The 24,565-nt window shown below is 37.0% G+C and overlaps 1 protein-coding gene across 1 annotated transcript in view; it reads left to right on the top strand.

Annotated features, from left to right (window-relative positions):
- Positions 1 to 24,565, top strand: part of PPM1E (protein phosphatase, Mg2+/Mn2+ dependent 1E) — a 189,449-nt gene that overhangs the window by 103,575 nt on the left and 61,309 nt on the right. The gene's annotated exons all lie outside the window — the stretch shown is intronic.

Here is a 24,565-nt window from a genome sequence, read left to right on the forward strand (position 1 = left end):
ACATTCCTAATTTTCCTCATCTGTAAAATGGGGATAATAATAATACCTACTTCATAGGCTGACTGGAGAACGAATTAGTTAATTAAGATTAATTTACTTAAAGCACTTAGAGCAATGCCTAGCACATATACTCTGCCTTTGATAAGTATTTGTTATTATTTTCTTCCATCTCTTTTCTTTGTCCTCTTTTCCTGGAACTCCTGTTAGTCAAAAGTAATCTCCCTAGATTGGTTCTTTAGCTATCTTTTCTTTCACTTTTCCATTTCATATTTAGTTCTACTTTCTTGAGGATTTTCACAACCTCTATTTTATGCCTTATTTCAGCAATTATGTTTTAAGTATCAGATATCTCTTTTGATATCTGATTTTAATCTTTCACGATTTCCTTACATTTCTGATGACTGTTGATGGTCTGTATATATTTGTTTTAAACTGATTAGAAGCTTCTTAGGAGTAAGAAGATTTATTGTGAGTAGCCTCATTTGGGGATGGAGACATGGCCATACATCACTGTGAGGAAGACTTTTCTCTAGGATTGCTCCGTTCCTCCAGAAAAAGACCTTACAGATTTCTTGCCCGGGCAATAAAATGCAAGTGTTTAAGGGTGGAGCGGGGTGGGTAGAGGAATGGTTAGAGGAATTAAAGTCCTGCCATTTGATATTTCAATAAATCCCTTTCTTTTTACTCTGTCTCACTTCTAGTCTCTACCTTGCCCAGTGTCTCCTAATCTAGAGCACTCCTTTTCAATTTCTCTAGAGGTAAATTTTCATTCTCTTATCAGGGCTGGAGTATATGCATTTAGCTGCTGGCATTCTATATGTGGGAGTGGGGAGAGGAATCAACAATTCACATACATACACTTTTTAAAAAAAATTTTTATTGGAGTATACTTGATTTACAGTGTTGTATTAATTTCAGGCACATACATACACTTTCATCCTGTTTTTTCATTTTGTCCTTCCCCTCCACCCACTTGGTACTTCAAAGTCTGAGTGTTTCCCAGGTTTTTCGGGGGTGAATTGGCTCTCTTCTCACCAGTGGCCCCCTGAGGTTATAGGTTCTTCCACCTGATAAATCAGATACCACTCCTCCATTTGTTCTCCCTTTTCCAAAAGTGTATTGAAATATTTTATCTACTGTTGCCTTCTCTTTGGTTGCTTTCTCCTTGTGGATTTAAATCTTTTAATTTACTTTGCTGTCATTTTATAAGGAGAAGGGTTAAACGCATATACCTGATCTGCCATTTTGTAACCAGAAGTCATCAGATGAATGTTATTTTAAAAATATTTTATACTTGCTTTTAGTTATACTGCTTAATTATATAATGGATTGGCAATCTCTAACACCAGGAAAGAAAAGACCAATTTTCTTCCTATAGATGTAGAGGGGGGCTGCCATGACCTCACCTTCCTCCTTATAGCAAGCAAGTAGTAGTGAACAAACTCAGGTCATAGGATCCAGTGGAAAGAGTTTGAATTCTTACAGCCAGGGCAGGTTCCTCTACCTACAGATAATTCACCGGAGCTTGACTTCTCCATCTCTGCTAGGAACAGGTTTTACTCAACCACAATTCTATTTCCTTTTCTTCCCCTCTTCCTCTCACCAATTCTAATTCTTGGCATTCATTGAGGGCTCCTCTTTTCTGACACATAAGAAAGATAAGGTCCCACCTTGGCAACTCTAAACAATATGTGGTATATCCATATAATAGACTACTATTTAGCAATTAAAAGGAAAGTGGTATGTCCATGTGATGTAATACCATTTATCAGTAAAAAGGAACAAACTATTGATACGTACTTCAACATGAAAGAACTTCAAAAATATTATACTAGGGACTTCCCTGGTAGTTCAGTGGTTAATACTTTGCGCTTCCACTTCAGGGTGCACAGGTTCGATCCCTGGTCAGGGAACTAAGATCCCACATGCAGTGCAGCGCAGCCAAAAAAATGAAAGAGTTGTTTTCCAAGGTGACCAATGAGCTATTTTTAAAAATTAAAAAAGCTTTTATTATTATTATTTTTTTTGTGTGGTACATGGGCCTCTCACTGTTGTGGCCTCTCCCGTTGCGGAGCACAGGCTCCGGACACGCAGGCTCAGTGGCCATGGCTCATGGGCCCAGCCGCTCTGCGGCATGTGGGATCTTCCCGGACCGGGGCACGATCCCGTGTCCCCTGCATCGGCAGGCGGACTCTCAACCACTGTGCCACCAAGGAAGCCCCCCAAAGTTTTTAATTTTTAAAAGCTATTCTTTCACTAGGTGAAAGAATCCAGATGCAAAGGATAAGTAATTGTGATTATGTTTATATTAAATGGCCAGAAGAGACAAATCTAGAGAGAATGGATTGACTGTTGGTGGGGGAGGCTGTGTGTGTATAAAGGCAAAGGGTGTGAGGGAGCTCTTGTGCTGTGAGCCTAAATTGCTCTAAAAAATAGTCTGTTAAAATGTAAATTCAAAAGGTCTTAAAATGGGATTTACACTTTAAGTTATAGAAATGTAACCATTGCATATATAAAGCTCTTTGTATCCTGGCTAGCAAATTTAAACAAAATTATTATAGCATATAATTATTAATTTTTAGATTAACTTGTAGAGGTTTAGGTTTATTGATCTTATAAGTGAGACCTTCTTTTAATACAATTATTTGGGGACTTCCCTGGAGGTCCAGTGGTTAAGACTCCAATGCAAGGGGCACAGGTTCGATCCCTGGTTGGGGAACTAAGATCCCATGTGCCACACTGCCGCGGTCAAAAAATAATTATTATTTGGATTCATTTCATTCATAATTCACCAAATGTTTATTGAGTATCTTTTATGTGCTAGTACTAGTCTAGATCCTAAGGATATAGCCCTGAACAAAAACAAAGAACGCCTCTTCTTTCCAGGAACTTAAGTTCATTCTAATGGGCAAAAGACAGAAAATAAACACTAAATATTTCAGTCAGGTGGTTTTCATAAGTGCTATAAAGAAAAAAATAAAGGCAAGATAAGGGACTAGAGAATGATGGGGTAGGGGTGCATAGGGAGTTTGATTATTTTTTTGTAAGTTAATCAAGGAAACCCTCTCTGATAAGATCAAGTAGATATCTGAAATAAGTGAAGGAGTGAGTGATGTAGATATCTGGGTGAAAAGCTTTCTAGGCAGAAGAGTCAAGGAGTTCAGGGACAGTGAGGTGAGAGAATGCTTATTAGCAGGTTTGAGGAACAGCAGAGAGATTTGTGTGACTTAGAGTGAAGTGAAAGAAAGAGTATAAGAAGACAAGGTCAGAGAGGTGGCAGGGAATTAGATCAAATAGGGTCTTATAAACCACCATCAGAATTTTGAATTTTTCCCTGAATGAGATGGGAAGGCAATAGAGGGTTTTGAGCAGAGGAAGGACATGATCTGATTTATTTTTTAGCGAATCACTGTGGATGCTGTGTGGAAACTAGAGTATGAAGGAAAAAAGGTAGAAAAAGTGAGAGCAGTTTATAGGCTAACACAGTTGCCCAAGTGAGAAATGATGGTGGCTTAGACCAAGGAGGTAATCTTGGATGCAGTAAGAAAAGGTGAAGTTCTGCATATATTTTGAAGGAAGAAACAATAAGATTTGTTTATGTGGTATATGAGAAAGGAAAAGAGTCAAGGATTAATCCAAGGAGTTTGGTTTTAGCAATTTGAAGAATGAAATTGCCATTTACTAAGATGGAGAAGGCTTGGGGAAAAAGCAGGCTTAAATTTAAGGGAAAATCAAGAGGTTGGTTTTGGACACATTCAGATGTGGCACCTGTCTGAGTAGAAATACTGAGTATGTGTGGTTGGATATAAGAACCTGAAGTTCAGAAGAGAGGTATGACTGGAGATACAAATTTAAGCATTATCTATAAGTGAGTGAAATCCATGGAACTGGCTTTACAATTACTATCTATACAAAATGAAAACTTGTACTATTTTTTCTTGCATTATGGGATGTTGATCTCTTGTTCTCTTCTGACCTCTTTAAACAGTGATTTTCATCCTTACTTCTTTTCTGTATTTTTAAATAGAATTTGAAATTATCAGAAGACTTTTATCTGTTAGCATTGTCAATCTCATTAGCTTCTGAAAACTATCTACCCAAACTATAAATGAATATTTAAAATGTGTAAGATGTAGCTCTTAATTGTAGAACTGTTGAATATAATTTAAAAGATGCAGGCCATTTACCAAAGGTGGAAAACGTGGCATTATAAACTTAAAATATAACATTTTTCAATCAGATAAGGATTTATGACATCATGACCCAAGTGTGTATGTGTTCTTTTAGGTTCATTTTGGTTTTTCGTTTTCTTTATTCTAATGAAAGAAAAGGTGAATTTTTAAAGTATGTGCTTCAAAGTTATTGGTATAATTAATTACATGAAATGTAAATGTTAAGAAAAGTCTTCTTAAAGTATTAAACAGTACAACTCACTTGTTCTACCTTTCTGTAAAGATTAACCTTATAGCAACATGACTGTTAAAGGATATTACCTGCTTCTTTTTTATTATAATGAGCTACTTTGTGTGTGGGATCTTCTATGTTTTTTGCTCATTGGAATCACTTTGGGAAAGTAATAGTTCAGTTCTGTTAACTGATTGAGGAAACTGTTAAAAATAATCTTGGGATTTTTCTAATGCATAGTTTTTACCATACTGCTTTTGCCATTATCCACAATAATACCTTGTAGAAATAACTAAATCAGTAAAATTATGCCACATCTGCTTCTGTATATTTCTACTCCATCTCTTAAGTGGTTGCAAATATTTTAGCTATCTTTAAAGCAAGGTCTTTTTGCCCCCTACTAGAAACTTCAAAATGCCTCATAATATCTATGCTATTTAAAGTCTTTAAAGACTGTAAGTATGCATAATAAGCTGTCAGTTATCTTTATTATAGTTAATTATTCATTACTTATTCAAGACAAGGTACTACGCTATGTGTATCTAATCAAAGTAGTCAATGGTTCCTATAAATAACTTTTATTCAAAGAAATATTTTGTTAACTAATGAATACACACAAATGCACACACATACCGTTGATTCTCATTATTCACAGTAGTTATGTTCTATAAAGTCACCACAAACACTGAATTAGTGAATAATGAGCCATATTTCCTAGGGGAAATATAGAGTTAGGTTCCTGTGAGCCTCTCACAACGTTTTCATCAACCATTCAGTACACCTCATTTTATGTGTGTTTGTGTTGATTCATTAACATTGAACTTACAGCCAACAGCACTGTAACTCACGCCTGAATGAAGGTTATCGAATACACTTGTTTTCTCCATAAGCACAGCACAACCTTCCTGTGCTTAGGAACACTAGTTAGCACTTCAGCACTATGCTTGAGGACCATTTTAAACAGCAGAATCACCAACACAAAGCACAAAAAAGACAGATGTGGCAGTAAATAGACTGTGAAAAGAACACTTTTTTTACAGTATGAAAGCTGAAACAAGAAGGCAGAGTAGTGAGTATTGCCTTGTTTGACCTCATCTTGGAGTGTGTGCTTGAGGCAACTCAAATTTTTTGTCACTCTGTGTATGTTCATAAATGACTGAGAAAATAGTAACTTCAGGGTTACAAATAAATTTTAGTGAGTACATAGGTGGATTTGCAAATAGAGACTCTGAATAATATGGACCTGATATATATATATATATTTTTTTTTTTCATTCCTGCCTGAAGCACATCTTCCTTTCTTTTCTATCTCTTGACCTTCTACTCATTATTCAAGTCCCATCTTAAAGATTATCCTATCTCTGAAACCTTTCCCAGCTCTCTCAGACAGAATTAGCCTTCCCTCCAGTACTCATTGAGTGATCTCATATCGCCTTGTACATTTTTATAACATCTGTTACATTTTATGTTAATATTTTTCAGGATTCTTTAGGCTATGAGCTCCTGAAGAACAGGGATCCTTTCTCATTCATTTCTGTATCCTTAGTACTTAACATAGGGTCTTTCACATAGTTACAATTAAATAAATTGTAATTGAATAACTCAATTAAATCTCTCTGCAAATGGGTCTGTCTTAATTCAAAATTGCAGACTATATTGAAGTGGAAATCGTTACACATTTTATACCAGTGAATCTCTCTTGTTATCTCTATTTTTATTGGTTCTTTTTTCATTTGGATGAAGCTGCTTTATTTGGAAAGGCATGAATAATGAACCAATCAGGTTTTTTTTTACCTTTTAAAGTTCTTCTGTGCAAACATGGACTTACTGAGCACAGTAATGCACTAGGCTCTGTATCAAACTATCCTGATTCTAAACTGCAGAGGAGAAAGTTTATACTCAGGAAAAAATTAGGATACATGCTTATGCTAGATTTTGATTTTGAAATTTCCAAAAATACAGACTAGTATTGAAAAACGAACAAAGCAAAACCCCATAACCCATATTTAATGTTTTGCTATATTTATTTAAAGATTTTTTTAAACTAAGCCTTACAAATCTAAGTTGAAGGTCCTCTGCATACCCTTCCTTAATCCTGTGCCTGCCCCTTCCCTCCCACTGAAGCACTTCCCTGAATTTTGTGTTTATCTTTCCCAGATAAGCCTTATATATGGGTAGATTTTAGGATGCTAGGGATCCTTCAGTGGTTTTTTGTTTGTTTGATTTTTAACAAAATATCATTCATTTAGTTTAGCACGTGGGATGAAAGTAGTCTTGGTGTCAGTTTCTATGTATACGCCTTTCTAGGGAACACTTAATGAGATTGCTTTTTTCTCCCATGCCTTCAGATGTTTTGTTTGTAATCCCTTAATCTAAATTATAAATTTATCTTGCAGTATTATACTTCTTATGATGATGAACTTTTTATTAACAGCCATAATCAGTTCTGCTCATAAAGCCATCATTGTTTTGCTTCCAAAAAAAAAAAACGTTTGAGACTTCCAAAATGCAACAATTTCAATCATTCCGCTATAGGGGCTGTGAAGCACAAATAGTACAAAAATGAACAATGAAAAATGTATACTAAAGTATATTAGAAACATACAGATTCATATTGTCATGTTTAGTTAGATAATTTATACCAAAAATTCATATTTTAAAAAATGTAATATTGTTTTATTTCTGATAAATGCTGGCTTTGAATTGCCCAACCTGGTAAGATGGTGATTCCTATTAGTCATTATGGGAGCCCATGGAGAAGAATAAGGCTCACTTTCTTTCCTTCCTTTCTCCTCCCCGACCTAAGAATTTAAGGGCCTTTTAAAAGAAAACAAAGTGGGATGGGCTCACTTGTCTGCAGTTTATCATGATCCTAACTGCTATTCTTTTTTTTCCCCCTAACCTTCTAAATTTATTTATTTATTTTTGGCTGAGTTGGGTCTTTTGTTGCTGCGTGCGGGCTTTTCTCTAGTTGCGGCGAGCGGGGGCTACTCTTCGTTGCGGTGCGCTGGCTTCTCACTGTGGTGGCTTCTCTTTGTTGCGGAGCACGGGCTCTAGGCGCATGGGCTTCAGTAGTTGTGGCTCTTGGGCTCTAGAGCGCAGGCTCAGTAGTTGTGGCACATGGGCTTTGTTGCTCCGTGGCATGTGGGATCTTCCCACAGCTGGGCTCGAACCCGTGTCCCCTGCATTGGCAGGCAGATTCTTAACCACTGCGCCACCAGGGAAGCCCCTAACTGCTATTCTTATTTTAAAAGCCCATATGTTCCTTAAAGTAAGACGACATTACTGCTTTTCGGCCAAGTTTGTGCATGAGAGTCTCTGCTGATTTTGAGCTCCCCCAGGACCTGGAGTATAGCCTCCCAAGGTGCTCCGTGTAGCCATTCTTCTTGGTGGTCTTGCTATTTCCTTGAAGCACTGCTATGCAGTAGGATTCAGGTATCTGCTGTGCCTGATATTGTTGAACCTTTTGCATTCTGGGGAAATTGCCTTTGGGAGGCTCTTTCCCAGTCTCCCTGACAGGCCTCAGAAGCTTTGCCTTTAAATCAAACTCCCAAAAATAAAAGTTAGAAGGCAGATTATCCATGAGTAACTTCTATTTTCCATTCAGTAAAGATCTTCCATTAAATACGGAGCCCAAAGACCTGGTTACCTATTTAGAATGGGGAAAGAAGAAATAAATGGCGAATAAAATGCAAATTAAAATCTTAATAAGTTACCCTGAAACTCTTACATGTTCATCCATAGATGTACAGATGCCACCCCATCCTTCTGCCTAGGGTTAATTATTAGCTTGTTCAGTTTTTATTGAGCACTTATGAATAATGGAAACATGAGTAATAAAATGAGTAAGTTGTATATTATATTTGTCTTGCTGTAAAAATCAGAGTAAAGCATCCTATTACATAGGCTGTTTTTCGTCAGTTATTTAGAAGGCAAATAATATCTCCCAAATAAAATATATCATTATTGTATATTTTAATAGACATTAAGGAATGATTAAAGTACCACAGATCTATAATGAGTCCATAAAACCCAGATCTGTTAAGTATCATTATGACTTTTACTTGAGCTTAAAATAATTTCAAGAACACTCAACAGGGACTTCCCTGGCAGTCCATTGGTTAAGACTTTGCGCTTCCACTGCAGGGGGCATGGGTTTAGTCCCTGGATGGGGAACTGGGGAACTAAGATCCTGCATGCCTCGCGGTGTGGCCAAAGAAAGACTGGAGAATTTAAGAACACTCAACAATCATTATTGAGGCCTATACAATTCTGAGAGCTGAGATAGAATAAATTTGAATACAATATGTCTTTACCCTTAAGAGTCTTACAGACTATACAAGCAAATAAATAATTCTAGTGTAATAAATGAAAAAGATGCTATGAAGGTATACAAGTAGAAAGAAAGGAGTCAAAGAAGTTTCCTGAAGCAGGTAATGCTTTAAATGAGTTTTGTAAAGCCCAGTAAGGGTTGTTGACTAAGTGAAGAAGAAAAGAAAGGTGGTTCAAGCTGAGGAAGTGACATCTATGAGTTTGTGTTAACATAAAAACAACAACAACAACACATAGTTATGGCTGCCTCTACTGTGTAAGTAGTTCCATGTGACTGGAGCAAAGGGTGCATGAGAGGGATAGGTTGAAGGCAGAGAGCATGGACCAGATACGATACGTTAAGGTGTCTGGGGGCCTTTTGTCTACTTCTCCAGTAATCTTCCCACTGAAGACCTCCTTAGAGAAGTAGAGCTGGAAGAATTTTATTAAACTGCCTTCCTTTACTATTTTGTTAAGTTTACCTTAACTCTTAGGTAGCTACCTGTAAGTTCCTAATACAGTGCTATCCCATGGAGGAGCTATCTCTTAGCGCCATAATGACATACAAGTAAGAGCTACCTTGATACTTTATTATCTTGTTGCTAATTATCTATTACTTTTCATTATACATACTTTATCAAATCACTACTGGCAACTGTGTTATTGAGTATTTGAAGTAATGGTGGTGTTACTCAGTAGAATGGAATAAAGGAGAAGAAAAAAGTGAAGAAAAGCAGTTAAAAGAATGGTTTTTATTAAACAGCAAGATCAGTTATAAACCTACACTATGGAAGTGACAACATTTATGTGAATACTTGAGGATAATTTTGAGTAATCAGTCATTCTACACTAACAATTTGTTTTCTCTAGTTAGCGATGAAGTACAGTTTCTTTGCGGTTTATTCTAAAGGTAGCTCTAGTAACCAGATACAGCCAAATGTCATACAATAAAAATCAATTACAACTAGGAAGTATTTAAAAAACTTCAGCCATTGGAAAAGCTAGCATAATTGTAACCATTAGTCTGCCGAGAAGTGCACTAATTAGCCTCTGCCCTCATTGAAAGCAAGCAGGGTTAATGTCTTTGGCTTCATTAGTTAATGTTTATAAATGGTATGCCTACTTTTCTGATTATAGCTAGAGGGAAGGTAAGGGAGACCATAGCTATGATGTTGCTTTAACTAGATAAAGTGGTTAACAATTGAGATAAGGTGAGAAACTATTAAAATTCTTAGAGAACTGAATACATTTTGATACTCATCTACATTTTTAAGAAATGTCCTTCATTTTACATTATGTATGTCTTATCTATGTGTATTTTATTATTTTATATAAAACACCAACAGCTAGAGTTTTAATTCTTATTTTTACTATGATTTTTTTTTAACTTTTTGTTTTTTGTTTTTTGGCCGAGCCTCCTGGCTTGCGGGATCTTAGTTCCCCAACCAGGGATTGAACCCGCACCCTAGGCAGTGAAAGCACGGAGTCCTAACCACTGGACCACCAGGGAATTCCCTTTACTATGATTTTTATAATGAGCATATTAATACTTTTATAATAAAAAAACAAGATATTTCCATTTTGATAAAAAAGATGACAGTTTAAACTGAGGCAAAACTTTTGAATTCGCTATATAGATCAAAACTTTAAAATTATATTGTTGAAATTCAATAAGATAAGTTGGAGTTGAGACATTTCTCACTAGTTCAGCAAGTAAATATAAAATTTGCATTGCCAGAAATCCTAGTGCCTCTGTTTTAATTTTTATTATTATTATTTTTTAATTGAAGTATAGTTGATTTACAATGTTGTGTTAGTCTCAGGTGCATAGCAAAGTGATTCATATATTTTTTTTTTTCAGATTTTTTCCACTATAGGTTATTATAAAATATTGAATATAGTTCCCTGTGCTATACAGTAGGTCCTTGTTGTTTATCTATTTTATATATAGTAGTGTGTATCTGTTAATCCCAAACGCCTAATTTATCCCTCCCCCTGCCCCACCTTCCCCTTTGGTAATCATAAGTTTGTTTTCTATGTCTGTGAGTCTGTTTCTGTTTTGTAAATAAGTTCATTTGTATCATTTTTTAAGATTCTACATATAAGTGATATCATATGATATATTTGTTTTTCTCTATCTGATTTACTTAGTATGATAATCTCTATGTCCATCCATGTTTCTGCAAATGGCATTATTTCATTCTTTTTTATGGTTGAGTAATATTCCATTGCATATGTGTACCACATCATCTTTATCGATTCATCTGTCCATGGACATTTAGGGTTGCTCGCATTGTCTCGGCTACTGTAAACAGTGCTGTAATGAACATTAGGGTGCATGTATCTTCTCGAATTATGGTGTTCTCCAGATATATGCCCAGGAGTGGGATTGCTGGATCATATGGCAACTTTATTTTTAATTTTTTGAGGAACCTCCGTACTGTTTTCCATAGTGGGTATACCAATTTATTTTCCCACCAACAGTGTAGGAGGGTTCCCTTTTCTCCACACCCTCTCCAGCATTTATTTGTGGACTTTTTAATGATGGCCATTTTGACAGGTGTGAGGTGACACCTCATTGTAGTTTTGATTTGCATTTTTCTAATAATTAGCGATGTTGAACATCTTTTCATGTGCCTGTTGGCCATCTGTATGTCTTCTTTGGAGAAAAGTCTATTTAGGTCTTCTACCTATTTCTTGATTGGATTGTTTGTTTTCTTGATATTGAGCTGTATGAGCTGTTTGTATATTTTGGAAATTAATCCCTTTCTTTAAAATGGCATTAGTTGGGGCTTCCATGGTGACACAGTGGTTGAGAATCTGCCTGCTAATGCAGGGGACACGGGTTCGAGCCCTGGTCTGGGAGGATCCCACATGCCGCAGAGCAACTAGGCCCGTGAGCCACAACTACTGAGCCTGTGCGTCTGCAGCCTGTGCTCTGCAACAAGAGAGGCCACGATAGTGAGAGGCCTGCGCACCGCGATGAAGAGTGGTCCCCGCTTGCCACAACTAGAGAAAGCCCTTGCACAGAAACGAAGATGCAACACAGCAAAAATAAATAAATTAATTAATAAACTCCCACTCCAATCATCTAAAAAAAAAAAAATGGCATTGGTTGCGGTGACTTGTTAGCCAGCAAACATCCTTTGCCACATAGTGAGGAACAAATAGTAATGATCACTTAAACTTGGAGTGCTTGAGATTCATCAGATATAACTTAGTTGTTTTTTGTTTGGCTGCACTATGTGGCATGTGGGATCTTAGTCCCCTGACCAGGAATCGAACCTGCACCCCCTGCAATGGAAGCGCAGACTCTTAACCACTGGACCTCCAGGGAAGTCCCTAACTTTGTTTTTATTATATATCCAAACTGGGAGAGGGTGACTATCAACTTTTAATCATTATAATATGAGAAAGAGATGTCATACAGGTGAGTTGAATTCAGATATAACTGGATGACTTTATTTCCCCTTTTTTTTATCAGCCTATTCTTATATGTTGCATGTCATTAACTGGTCTAGTATATATTTACAGATCAACCTTGAATTTGCTTCTGTAGGAATATAGTTGCTTAACTATGCTTAACATATGGATTTACCTTCCTCTAGGCACTCTCATGAGAAACAGCAGTTTAAGGAACTGCTAATGAGCAAATATCCTCTTAGCCCCAGTTCTTACCATTTTCTGCCTCTCAGCTGCCAAAGTGTTACCTCTATCCAAAGATCTTGTAATTACCCGAAATTACCTCGCCTCCAAAATTGTTATTTCAGACATTCCATTCACCAACCACATCCTCCTATTCTCCAAATGCATTTGTTCAAGCACCCTACTGCAACAGTTCTTTGATTTCATTAACACCTTCATTCCATTGGTTCCCTTTTCTTTTTACTCTCAAATTTATTCAACCTAGATTTTACCGTTCTTCATTATAATCATGCTCTTGTATATACGATCAGGTCCTTTGCCCTTCTCTCTTTGTATACCATCTGCCTAGCAAAACCCTACCCCCACTTTCTCTGTGACTACTTGCAAACAATTGAGCAGTGCTCAAGAAAAATCCATAACCAGGCTTGTGGGCTCACTGTAAAATCATGATAAACAACCTCAGCTGAGTAGTCATTAACTCATTTTCTCTAGTAAGTTCACTCTTCCGCACTGCATATTTTCTGTTTCATACTTTTTTGTCTGCTTAGACTTCCCAATGCCCTCTCCCTCCTTACCGCAGCTTGTCTCATAATTCATAGAGAAAATAGGAAAGATTGAATGAAAATTTCCTCTTCTCACAGACAGGAGTTCTACAGGCTCATCTGCATCTATCTTCTCCTCCTGTCCTCCTGTCAAAGACTGACCTCTCCACCTGTGACCTAAATTACATCTTTTTCTGCTTGCTTAGAGAGAGGTCTAATTCCGTATGCTATTGTCTCTTCTGCATCTTTAGCTTCTCCTTTTTTTTTTTTTTAACTGGATCTTTATTATCAGTATTCAAAGATATCACTTTAGTCTCTCCCATCTTAAAAAAAAAGCCCTCTTCTAATCACTATTATCACACTTTTTTTCATCTTTATAGCCAAACTTCTCAAAAGATTCGTCTCCATATCCTCACTTCTCACTTTTAAATTTTTTGAAAACAATTTTTAAAGTTTTATCTTGACGAACAGAGTTTTTAACTTTAATATAATCAAATGTGTTAAACCTTTAAGGTTAGAGTTTTGTGTGTCCTGTTTAAGAAAACTTTGTCTAAACCAAGGTCCTGAAGGTTGATTTTCTAATTTTAAACTACTGTTGTTTTCTGGAATAATTTTAGCTTAGTTATGGTGTATTATTTAATTTGCTAATATTTTCTTTTGTACTTTTATAAAAATAGCCTGTATTTCCTTTTCTTTTACTGTCTTCTAATTTTGTTAGATTTTTGGTATCTAAGTTGTCCCTTTATAAAGAGAATTGGGATTTATTTCCTCTTTTTCTATTCTCTAGAATAGTTTAAGATTGGTGTTAATTTTTTCCTAAATGTTAGATTTAATTGTTGAAGCCACCTGGACTGGAATTTTTCATGGGAAAGTTTTAAATTATGAATTCAAATTCTTTAATAGATTAAGGTCTATTCAGAATTTCTGTTCTATTTCTTCTTACAGAGTTTTGATAGGTTGTATTTTTCTAAGAGTTTATTTACTTTGCCTAAATTTTAAAACATTAGCACCGGTTTTTCTTAAAATCCTTTTGGTTATTTGTTAACCTGTATGATTTATAACTCTCTACCGTTTTTCATTCCTGTTATCAGTAATTTATGCTTTCTTTCTTTTTGCCACACCAGGGTTGATAAATTTTATTAGTCTTTAAAAATTTTTTTTAGTTTTTTAATTTTTATTTTTTATTTTTTTGCGGTACACGGGCCTCTCACTGTTGTGGCCTCTACCGTTGCGGAGCACAGGCTCCGGACGCGCTGGCCCAGCGGCCATGGCTCACGGGCCCAGCCGCTCCACGGCATGTGGGATCTTCCCGGACCAGGGCACGAACCCGTGTCCCCTGCATCGGCAGGTGGACTCTCAACCACTGTGCCACCAGGGAAGCCCCTATTAGTCTTTTTTTAAACTAGACTTTTCATTAGCTTAGCTGATCTTTGTTGTTGTATGTTTATTTTTTTCATTCATTAATTTCTTTTTTTCTTTCTAATATATCCATTTTATAAATTTCTTCTAAGTGTGGCTTTAACTGTGTCCCACAAATTTTGACGTATAGTGTTTTCATTATCATTAGTTCAAAGTATTCTCTATTTTCCACTGTGATTACATTTTGACCCATGGATCATACAGAAGCAAATTATATAATTTTCAAACAAATGGTGACTTTCTAGTTATCTCTTAAAGATTGATTTTTAGCTTAAGTTCACTGTGCTCTGAGAACATATTCTGTGTGATTTCTAACACAGGTTGTTGGAGCCTAAGTGAGGTGAGGAGAGTATCCATGTAGAGGACCAATGTGATGTCAGGTTTTGAGGGTATCTGCATTGGTGGGGGGAAATCTATGTAGAGAGGTGATCCAGGTGGAGTAAGGAGAGCATCTATGTGGGAGGGTGGCCTAGAATACGGAGAAACATGTTTGTGTGAGATCACGGAAGCAGTAGCTCTGTCCCATTGTGGAATGTCAAAGCCCAAACAGCACGAGGAAGGTATCCACGTCAGAGGCGTCTTGGCACAGGTTGTCAGAACTTGAATCAGGTGAAGTGGGTATCCACATAAAAGGGCATCCTGGCATTGATTGTTGGAGCCCAAGTGAGGTAAGGAGGATGTCCATAAGCAGGGGAGAGGGCCGTTGGTGGATGGTATGGTGGGGGATATAAGAGCCTAAAAAGAGTGAAGAGGGATTCCATGCAGGAAGGTAATAGTGTCATCACATTATGAGTGTTAGAGACTAACCTAGGGTTAGGAGAGTATTTGCAGAGAGTGGAGGCACCTTTGACCAAGTGAGGGGCATTGGTGTCCAAGCAGGATGAGGAGAGCAAGCACTGGAGCAAGGTAGGGGTGGGATAACGGTAATGGAGAATTGACTGCATACAAGAGGATTGTTCATATTAAGGATATATTAAAGATAATAGGTAAATATATTAAGGATAGTAGGAACCAAGTTTCTTACTGTCGGAATAGAGAATTAGACATATGGAAAGGAAGAAACCTAGAATGAGCTTTGTAGTGTTAAGTTGGAATTAGAGATTATCAGTGTGAACACATGGTTTTCTGTATCTGTGGACATATATATAGAAATAGAGATGAAACGTGTATATGTGTGTGTTCGTGTGTACACAGATATACATGTATATTTTTTCATGCATATATTCTCTAGCTGTGTCTACTGAGAAGGCCTGGAGGTAATTATATCCAATATCAGTGAGCACAACTAGTACCAAAATAAGAGTTTCTGAATACTATTACCCACTGAAAGGAACCAGAGTTATCTGTAAGAGTTGCTGATTCCAAGCTGGGGAAAGGATATAAAAGTCGATCCTAGAATATGTTGTGCCTGAAAATAAGAAGATGCTCAAAGAATGATGGAAAGGTGTCAAAAAGACAGAAATAACCATTCTGAAAAAAAGATGAAGCAGTTTCTTATGAAAGTAATCATATATATACCTACCCAATACTCAGTCTTTATATCTTCAAATATTGCCTCTTCCTCATTGTTTCCTCTCTCCCTTTGGAAGTGTGATTAAATGTTAGACCTGCTCTTTATATCTTCCATGTCTCTTAACTCTTTCCTTTTTTTAAATTGAAATATAGTTGATGTACAATATTATGTTAGTTTCAGGTCTACCACATAGTGATTTGACGTTTGCATGCATTATGAAAAGATCACAACAACAAATCTAGTACCCATCTGTCCCCATACAAGGTTATTACAGTATTATTGACCATATTCCTTATACTGCATATTACATCCCCATGGCTTATTTATTTTATAACTACGGGTGTGTACTTTTTTTTTTTTAATTTTTACTTATTTATTTATTTGGCTGCGTCAGGTCTTAGTTGAGGCATGTGGGATCTTCATTGCGGCATGCAGGATCTTTTGTTGAGGCATGCGGGCTTTTCATTGCAGCATGCGGGCTTCTCTCTAGTTGTGGCGCATGGGCTTCAGAGCGCACAGGCTCGGTAGTTGTGGTGTGCGGGCCCTAGAGCACACAGGCTTAGTTGCCCCACGGCGTGTGGGATCTTAGTTCCCCGACCAGGGATCAAACCTGCATCCCCTGCATTGGAAGGCATTCTTAACCACTGGACCACCAGGGAAGTCCCCAGGTTTGTACTTCTTAACCCCATTCATCTAACTCCCCACCGCCAACCTGCCACCCCTCTGGCAACTACCCATTTCTTCTCTGTATCTACGAGTCTGTTTTCATTTTGCTTTGTTTATTTTGTTTTTTAGATTCCACATATAAGTGAGATCATATGGTATTTTTCTTTCTGTGTCTATCTTACTTCACCTAGCATAATACCCTGTAGATCCATCCATGTTGTCACAAATGGCAAGATTTCATGTTTTACGGCTGAGTAATATTCCATCTTCTTTATGCATTCATCTGTCAGTCAGTGGACACTTAGGTTACTTCCATGTCTTGGTTATTGTAAATAATGCTGCAGTGAACACTGACGTGCATATATATATTTTTGAATTAGTTTTTGTTTTCTTTAGGTAAATACTCAGAAGTGAAATTGTTGGATCTTGTGGTGGTTCTATTTTTAATTTTTTGAGGAACCACCATACTGTTTTCCATAGTGGCTGTAACCATTTTACAACCCCAAACAGTGCAAGAAGATTCCCTTTTCTCCACATCCTCACTAACACTTGTTATTTGTGGCCTTTCTGATGATAGCTACTCTGACTGATGTGAGGTGGTATCTCTTTGTGGTTTTGGTTTGCATTTCCTTGATGATTAGTGATGTTCAGCATCTCTCCATGTGCCTTTTGGACAACATTATGTCATCTTTGGAAAAATATCTATTCAGGTCTTCTGCCCCTTGTCTAATCAGGTTGTTTGCGTTTTTGATGTTGAGTTGTACGAGTTCTTTGTATTTTGGATATTAACCCCTTATTGAATAGGTCATTTGCAAATATCTTCCCTCATTCAGTAGGCTGCCTTTTCATTTTGTTGATAGTGTCCTTCACTGTGCAAAAACTTTTTAGTTTGATGTCATCTCATTTATTTATTTTTGCTTTTGCTTCCCTTGCCTGATGAGACAGATCCAAAAACTATTGTTGAGACCAATGTCAAAGAGTGTACTGCCTGTGTTTTCTTCTGGGAGTTTTTTGGTTTCAGGTCTTACATTTATATCTTTAATCCATATTTGAGTTTCTTTTTGTATATGGTATGAGGAAGTTGTCTGCTTTGATTCTTTTGCATTTAGCTGTCCAGTTTTCCCAACACCATTTATTGAAGAGGCTGTCTTTTCCCCATTGTATATTCTTGCCTTTTCTGTAATACATTAACTAACCGTATAAGTGTGGGTTTATTCCTGGGCTCTCTATTCTGTCCCATTGATCTATGTATCTGTTTTTATGCCAGTACCATACTGTTTTGTAGTATAGTTTGAAATCAAGAAGGATGATGCCTCCAGTTTTTCCTGCTTTCTCAAGACTGCTTTGGCTATTCAGGGTCTTTTGCATTTCCATAGAAATATTAGGATTCTTTGTTCTAACTCTGTGAAAAATGCCCTTGGTATTTGGCAGGGATTGCATTGAATCTGTAGATTGCCTTGGGTAGTATGGTGATTTTAACAATATTAATTCTTCCAGTCCATGAGCACAGCGTGTCTTTCCATTTGTTAGTGTTGTCTTCAGTTTCTTTCATCAATGTCCTATTAGTTTTCAGAGTACAGGTCTTTCACCTCCTTGGTCAGATTTATTCTTAGGTATTTTATTCTTTTTGATGCAATTGTAAATGGGACTGTTTTCTTTTCTTTTTTTTTTTTTTTTTGCGGTACGCGGGCCTCTCACTGCTGTAGTCTCTCCCGTTGCGGAGCGCAGGATCAGTGTCCATGGCTCTCAGGCCCAGCCGCTCCGCGGCATGTGGGCTCTTCCCAGACCGGGACACAAACCCATGTCCCCTGCATCAGCAGGCGGACTCTCAACCACTGCGCCACCAGGGAAGCCCCGGGACTGTTTTCTTAATTTCTCTTTCTGATACTTTGTTATTAGTGTATAGAAATGCAACAGATTTCTGTATATTAATATTGTATCCTGCAACTTTACTGAATTCATTTATTTTAATAGTATTTTGGTGGTGGCTTTAGGATTTTCTATATATAGTATCAAGCTATCTGCAAACAGCGACAGTTTTACTTATTTTGTTCCCATTTGGATTCCTTTTATTTCTTGTCTGATTGCTGTGGCTAGGAGCTCTCTTACATTTTTCATCTCTTGCTTCTCTGTTGCATTATGGAGAATTTTTTTCATATTTATATTCCAGTTTACTAGTATTCATTTTAATTGGATTTATTCCCCTCTTAGTCTTATCCATTGAGTTTATATTTTTAATTTCTAGATGTTTGGTTTGATTTTTTTGGGATCTGCTTGTTTTTTTTACTTAGATTTTTCAGGTCTTTTATTTTTTAAAACATAGTGAACAGAATGATTTTATAGCCTGACATGGTAGTTCACATATCTGATTTTGAAGTTCTGTTATCTTTTGTTTCTGCTGACTGTTGCTCATGGTGACTTCTTTCCTTGTGTCCTTTGTACTTTTGACTGTGAGCTATAATTTTCCTTGAAACTTTATGTGGAAAATTATTTGAGGCCTAGAATGAGGCTTGGATTCATCCAGACAGGATTTTGAGTTTGCTTCTGTTGGGTGCCCTAAGGGTATTACCAGACAACTTTCAAGTAAATTATTAACATAAATTTTCTTGGACTTTACAAATAGTATGATATGGGTTGCAGTCCTTTGTGTGAGCCACATTGAGGTTACGAATTCACAGGATTTTTTTTCCCATCTCCATTCAATGCTGTGATTTAAAACCGGTTTTTTTTCTAGCATTTGTAGTTGGGAGGGTGGCATTTCCAGTTTACCTTTACTCTGAGATGGGTGGTTTGGGAAGTTCATGCTTTATGAGGGTATCATTTATTAGATTCCCTGTTTGGGAATACTCTGGACTTTGTCTCTTGACCTCCAAATCAACCTAAGCTCTGAAAATCAAAGCTTAGGTCACCAGTTAGCAAATGTCCTCAAGACAGAAGCTAGCTTCAGTGTTCATCTTACATCTCTGGGGGCTCCCTGCCTTCACTTGGTTTTTTGGTGAGTATTGCATGATTTTTGCTAACTCATGGATATGTTAAAGAAGATTTTTATATAGCATTTTAAATTATTTTCAGTGAAAGAGTTACTCTAAATACATAGTCTCATGCCAGAAGTTGAAGTTTACATAAAATATTGCCAGAAGTTGAAGTTTACATAAAATATTTTTAAAAATTATTTTTAATATTGTAATAATATGATACAAATTCAAAAGATACAAGTGGGGGGACTCCCCTGTTAGTTCAGAGGTTAAGACTTTGCCTTCCAGTGCAGGGGGCACAGGTTCAATCCCTGGTTAGGGAACTAAGATCCCACATGCCTTGCGGCCAAAAAACCAAAACATAAAACGGAAGCAATACTGTAACCAATTCAATTTAAAAAAACAAACAAACAGAAAGATATAAGTGGGTATACAGTAAAAAAGTATGTCTTTCTCTCACCTCTGTCATTCAGCCTCTAATTCAGTTCCCATAGGAAGGCATTGTTATGTTTTCTATAACTGAATTAAATATACTTACTCTATAATTCCGTGTCAGTTGGTTATTTTACACTAAAATAACCCAAATTAGTTTGTTATTTTCAAATTTCCTTTTTCAGGATCATCAGTGTTTCCTCTAGTTTTCTAAGCTGTACCTTTTTTTGTATAAAAGTGAATGTTTTAGAATGAATTTCAATTTGTGAACCTAACTCTGAGAATTTTTATTTTATTTTTCATCATGAGAACTGCTAATGCATGGAAAGCGTAAGGATGAAGATAATAGATTTATTTCTAAGGAAAAATATGTGGGTTCCTCTATCTCCAGTTTTTCATTTAAAATTTTGTAATAGAGTTCTCTTCATGGATATTCATTTAAATTAATAATCAGAAAACAATTTATGCTGCCCCGAAACTTTTTTGTTATTCCTTTCTTCCTTCAGGTAACAAATATGAGTTATTTTACTACCCTGTGCCAGATGTTGTCCTTTGTACTAGGACTATAGCAGTGAGCAGATTGAGTGCTGGCCTTCATGGAGAGCACTACTTTGGGGGAACAGACAGTGAACAAAAACAAACATGTATAATATATAAGGTAGGATGAGTTTATGGAGAAAAATAAAGGAAAGTAAGGGTCCTAGAAAGCACAAAGGATTGGGGAAGAGACTGCGGCATAATATAGGGTTAAGGTAGATTTGAGTCTCATATGAAGTAAGGTTATACTTTTTTCAGATAGAGGAGAAGTGCCTGGTATATTTGAGAAACAGGTGCCAGTGTGTTGTAAAGGAGTGGACAGTGGGGAGAGTTAGGGCTAAGAGTTGGTAGTGGGGAACAGACACAGATTATTCAGGGCACATTGTAGACCATTGTGAGAACTTTGGCTTTACTTCGAATGTAATGGGAAGCCATTGGGTTTTGAGTGAGACATAATTTGACCTAAAACATTTTTCTTCCCAACTTTTTTTTTTTTTTTTTTTTTGGCAGTATGCGGGCCTCTCACTGTTGCGGCCTCTCCCGCTGCAGAGCACAGGCTCAGCGGCCATGGCTCATGGGCCCAGCCGCTCCGCGGCACATGGGATCCTCCCAGACCAGGGCACGAACCCGTGTCCCCTGTATCGGCAGGCAGACTCCCAACCACTGCGCCACCAGGGAAGCCCCCAACTTTTTATTACGAAATTTTCCAAACATTTGAAACAGTTGAAAAAAATACTAAAATGAGTATCCAGTTGCCCACCCTCTGGTTTCAGCAGCTCTTAACCTTTTGCCTTAATTGTTTTGCCTGTCTGTCTGTCTATTTTTGCTGAGCCATTTGAAAATTACAACACTTCATACTTAAAAAATAAGCATATTCAGGCTTCCCTGGTGGCGCAGTGGTTGAGAGTCCGCCTGCCGATGCAGGGGACACGGGTTCGTGCCCCGGTTTGGGAAGATCCCACATGCCGCGGAGCGGCTGGGCCCGTGAGCCATGGCCGCTGGGCCTGCGCGTTCGGAGCCTGTGCGCCGCAACTGGAGAGGCCGCGGTGGTGAGAGGCCCGCGTACCGCAAAAAAAAAAAGCATATTCACTTACATAACCACAGTGCCACCATCTCATCTATTGACTCATATCCATTAATCATTCTTGCCTGAATTCATCATTTCACTGGAGTTTGACTTCGGTTTGGAGTTTGATCTATTTGGTTACAGTGTGGGAAATAGACTAAGTTTGTGTGGAGGCAGATTCCAGCTATGCAGCTATCACAGAAGACGGACTAGGGTGGTAGCTGTGGTCACAATCTGGATATATTTTGAAGAAAAAGTCACCTGTATCTGCTGATGTAGGACTGAAAAAGAGGAGTCAAAGGTGACTTGAAGGCTTTTATCAATAAATGGAATTGCCATTTGCTGAAATTGGGAAGATGGTGGGAGGATCGGGTTTGGGAACCGGGAGTCAGGAGTCTGGCTTTAGTCATGTTAAGTTCAGAACATCTATCAGACTTGCAAGTTGAGTTATTGAGTAAGCAAGAGGAAATGGAGGCCTGGGGTTCAGATGAGAAGTTTGGGCTAGAAGTAAATATTAGGGGGTCATAAGGAAATAGTGGTATTGAAAGCCACGAGATGAGGTAAGATCATTTAGGGAATAAATATAGACAATAGTAGAGGTTCAAGGACTGACTCCTGGGGTACCTCAAAGTTTAGAAGTCAGAAACGGAGGATGAACCAGAGAACAAGACTGAGGAGGACATCACTATTTAGAGAAACCGAGAGAGAGAGGTGGTCTAGAAATTATATCAAGAAGGAGGGGAGAGATTATGTCAGATGCTACCAATGGGTCAAATAAAATAAGATTTGAGAAATTATCATTGGACTGGTCATTGGTGACATTGTCAAAGACAATTTTAGTGAACAGTTGGTTCAAGAGAAAATGGGAAGAAAGGAATTAAAGACAGTAAGTACAGACATTTCTTTCATGGAATTTAGTTGTGTAGGAGAATAGTTAAGTGAGGGAATAACAGCCTTTAAAAAAATATATTGGAGCTATCATAGCATGTTTTTATGCTGATAGGATATCCTATTTAGAGAGGGAAAAATTATGGTAGAGTAGGGGCAGTTCCTGGAATGCTGTCTCTCTTACCAAGGACAAATTATGGTTGGCAATGAGCATGTGGAAATTCTCCATAAGACAAAAGACTTACTGGTGGAGCCAGAAATCCCCTTTACTGTGGGAGTTGTGTTACATATATAGCCAAGATGAACTCCCTTGTGAGTTCAATGATAGTAGAATTTTAAAAACCAAGGTAAATGACATTTAAAATTCTTTATTCTCTCGTTGAGTACTGTATGTACTAAAAATTTCATCGACATAATATTTTAAATCAGGCATTCCTCTTTAGAGACTATATTGAGATAAAAGAATAATATGGAAATTGTGAATTGCAGAATTATTATAGTGTGAAAATAGCATTGGGTAAGAACTTACCATTCTTCAGAAAATGAGAGGCCTATAGCTAGGTACTTTTATATCTTCACAGTTTGTATACCTTTTATTTCCTTTTCTTGCCTTGTTGCATTAACAAGGACTTCCAATAAGATGTTGAAAAGGAATGGTGGTGGGGGGACATACTTGCTTGTACGTGATCTAAATGAGAATGCTTTGAGTATCTCACCATTAAGTATGATGTTAGAGGTGTAAGTTTTTCTTAGATATTCTTTATCAAGTTGAAGGAAGTTCCCCTATATTCCTTGTTTAGAAGAGTTTTTATCATGAATGGGTGTTGGATTTTGTTAAATGCTTTTTCTGCATCTATTGATATGATCATGTGATTTTTCTTTTTTAAGTTTGTAGATGTGATAGATTACGTTAATTGATTTTCAAATGTTGAATGAGCCTTACACACCTGAGATAAATCCCAGTTGGTCTTTGTGTGTAATTCTTTTTATACTTAAAAAAATTTGATTTATTAATATTTTATTGAGGGGCTAGGTTCTTAATCCATAGTATAAATTCCTTCCTTCTGGAAGAAAAATCTCCTTATAAAGCTACTTTTGTGTTCTTCCATTAAAAAAAACTATTTTGATTGATTTTGAGAGACAACTTATTGAAGTGACTAAGAGCAAAATGCCCAATTTTGAATCATGTGACTCTTGGCAAGTTACTTATACTTTCTGTGCTTCAGTTTCTTCAGCTATCATAGTATCTATCTCATAGAATTGTTTTGAAGAGTAAATGAGTTATTAAATGGAAAGCACTAAAAATAGTGCCTAGAATATTGTAAATGCTGAATAAATATTAGTTGGCACTTTTTTTACCTTGAGGAAAAGAACAAGCTGAACTTAAGAAACAAAGTAAAACTTATTTTAATGTTTTGTTACCCACCTGTTACAGGAAACTGTCCTAGCCATCTTTTGGATTTCTATTGCATCTAACATGTAAGTCTGTCTTAATTTTGTATAAAGATTATCTAACTAGGGTATCCTCCCCAGAAGTCTCTAATATTCTCAAGAGAAGAGACCATGTCCTATTCATTCATTCAGCCAGTCAACAAATATTTCAGTTCTATTTACCAGACATTATGGATAAGCAGTGAATAAAAAGATAATGTTTTCACTGAGTTTGCATTCTAAAGCAGGAAGCCACCATATCTTGGCTATTGTAAATAGTGCTGCAGTGAACATTGGGGTGCATGTATCCTTTTGGACCATGATTTTCTCCAGATATATGCCCAGGAGTGGGATTGCAGTGTCATATGGTACCTCTATTTTCAGTTTTTTAAGGAACCTCCATACTGTTCTCCATACTGGCTGTACCAATTTACATTCCCACCAACAGTGCAAAAGGGTTCCCTTTTCTCCATACACTCTCCAGCATTTACTGTTTGTGGATTTTTCGCTGATAGCCATTCTGACTGGTATGAGGTGATATCTCCTTGTAGTTTTGATTTGCATTTCTCTAATAATTAGCGACGTTGAACATCTTTTCATGTGCCTCTTGGCTATCTTTATGTCTTCTTTGGAGAAATGTCTATTTTGCTCTTCTGCCCTTTTTTTTTTTTTTAAAATAAATTTATTTATTTATTTTTGGCTGTGTTGGGTCTTCGTTTCTGTGTGAGGGCTTTCT

The sequence above is a fragment of the Neophocaena asiaeorientalis genome, unplaced genomic scaffold (genome assembly GCF_003031525.2).
Source record: "Neophocaena asiaeorientalis asiaeorientalis breed wild unplaced genomic scaffold, Neophocaena_asiaeorientalis_V1.1 scaffold327, whole genome shotgun sequence".
In the NCBI taxonomy this organism is placed as follows: Eukaryota; Metazoa; Chordata; class Mammalia; order Artiodactyla; family Phocoenidae; genus Neophocaena; species Neophocaena asiaeorientalis.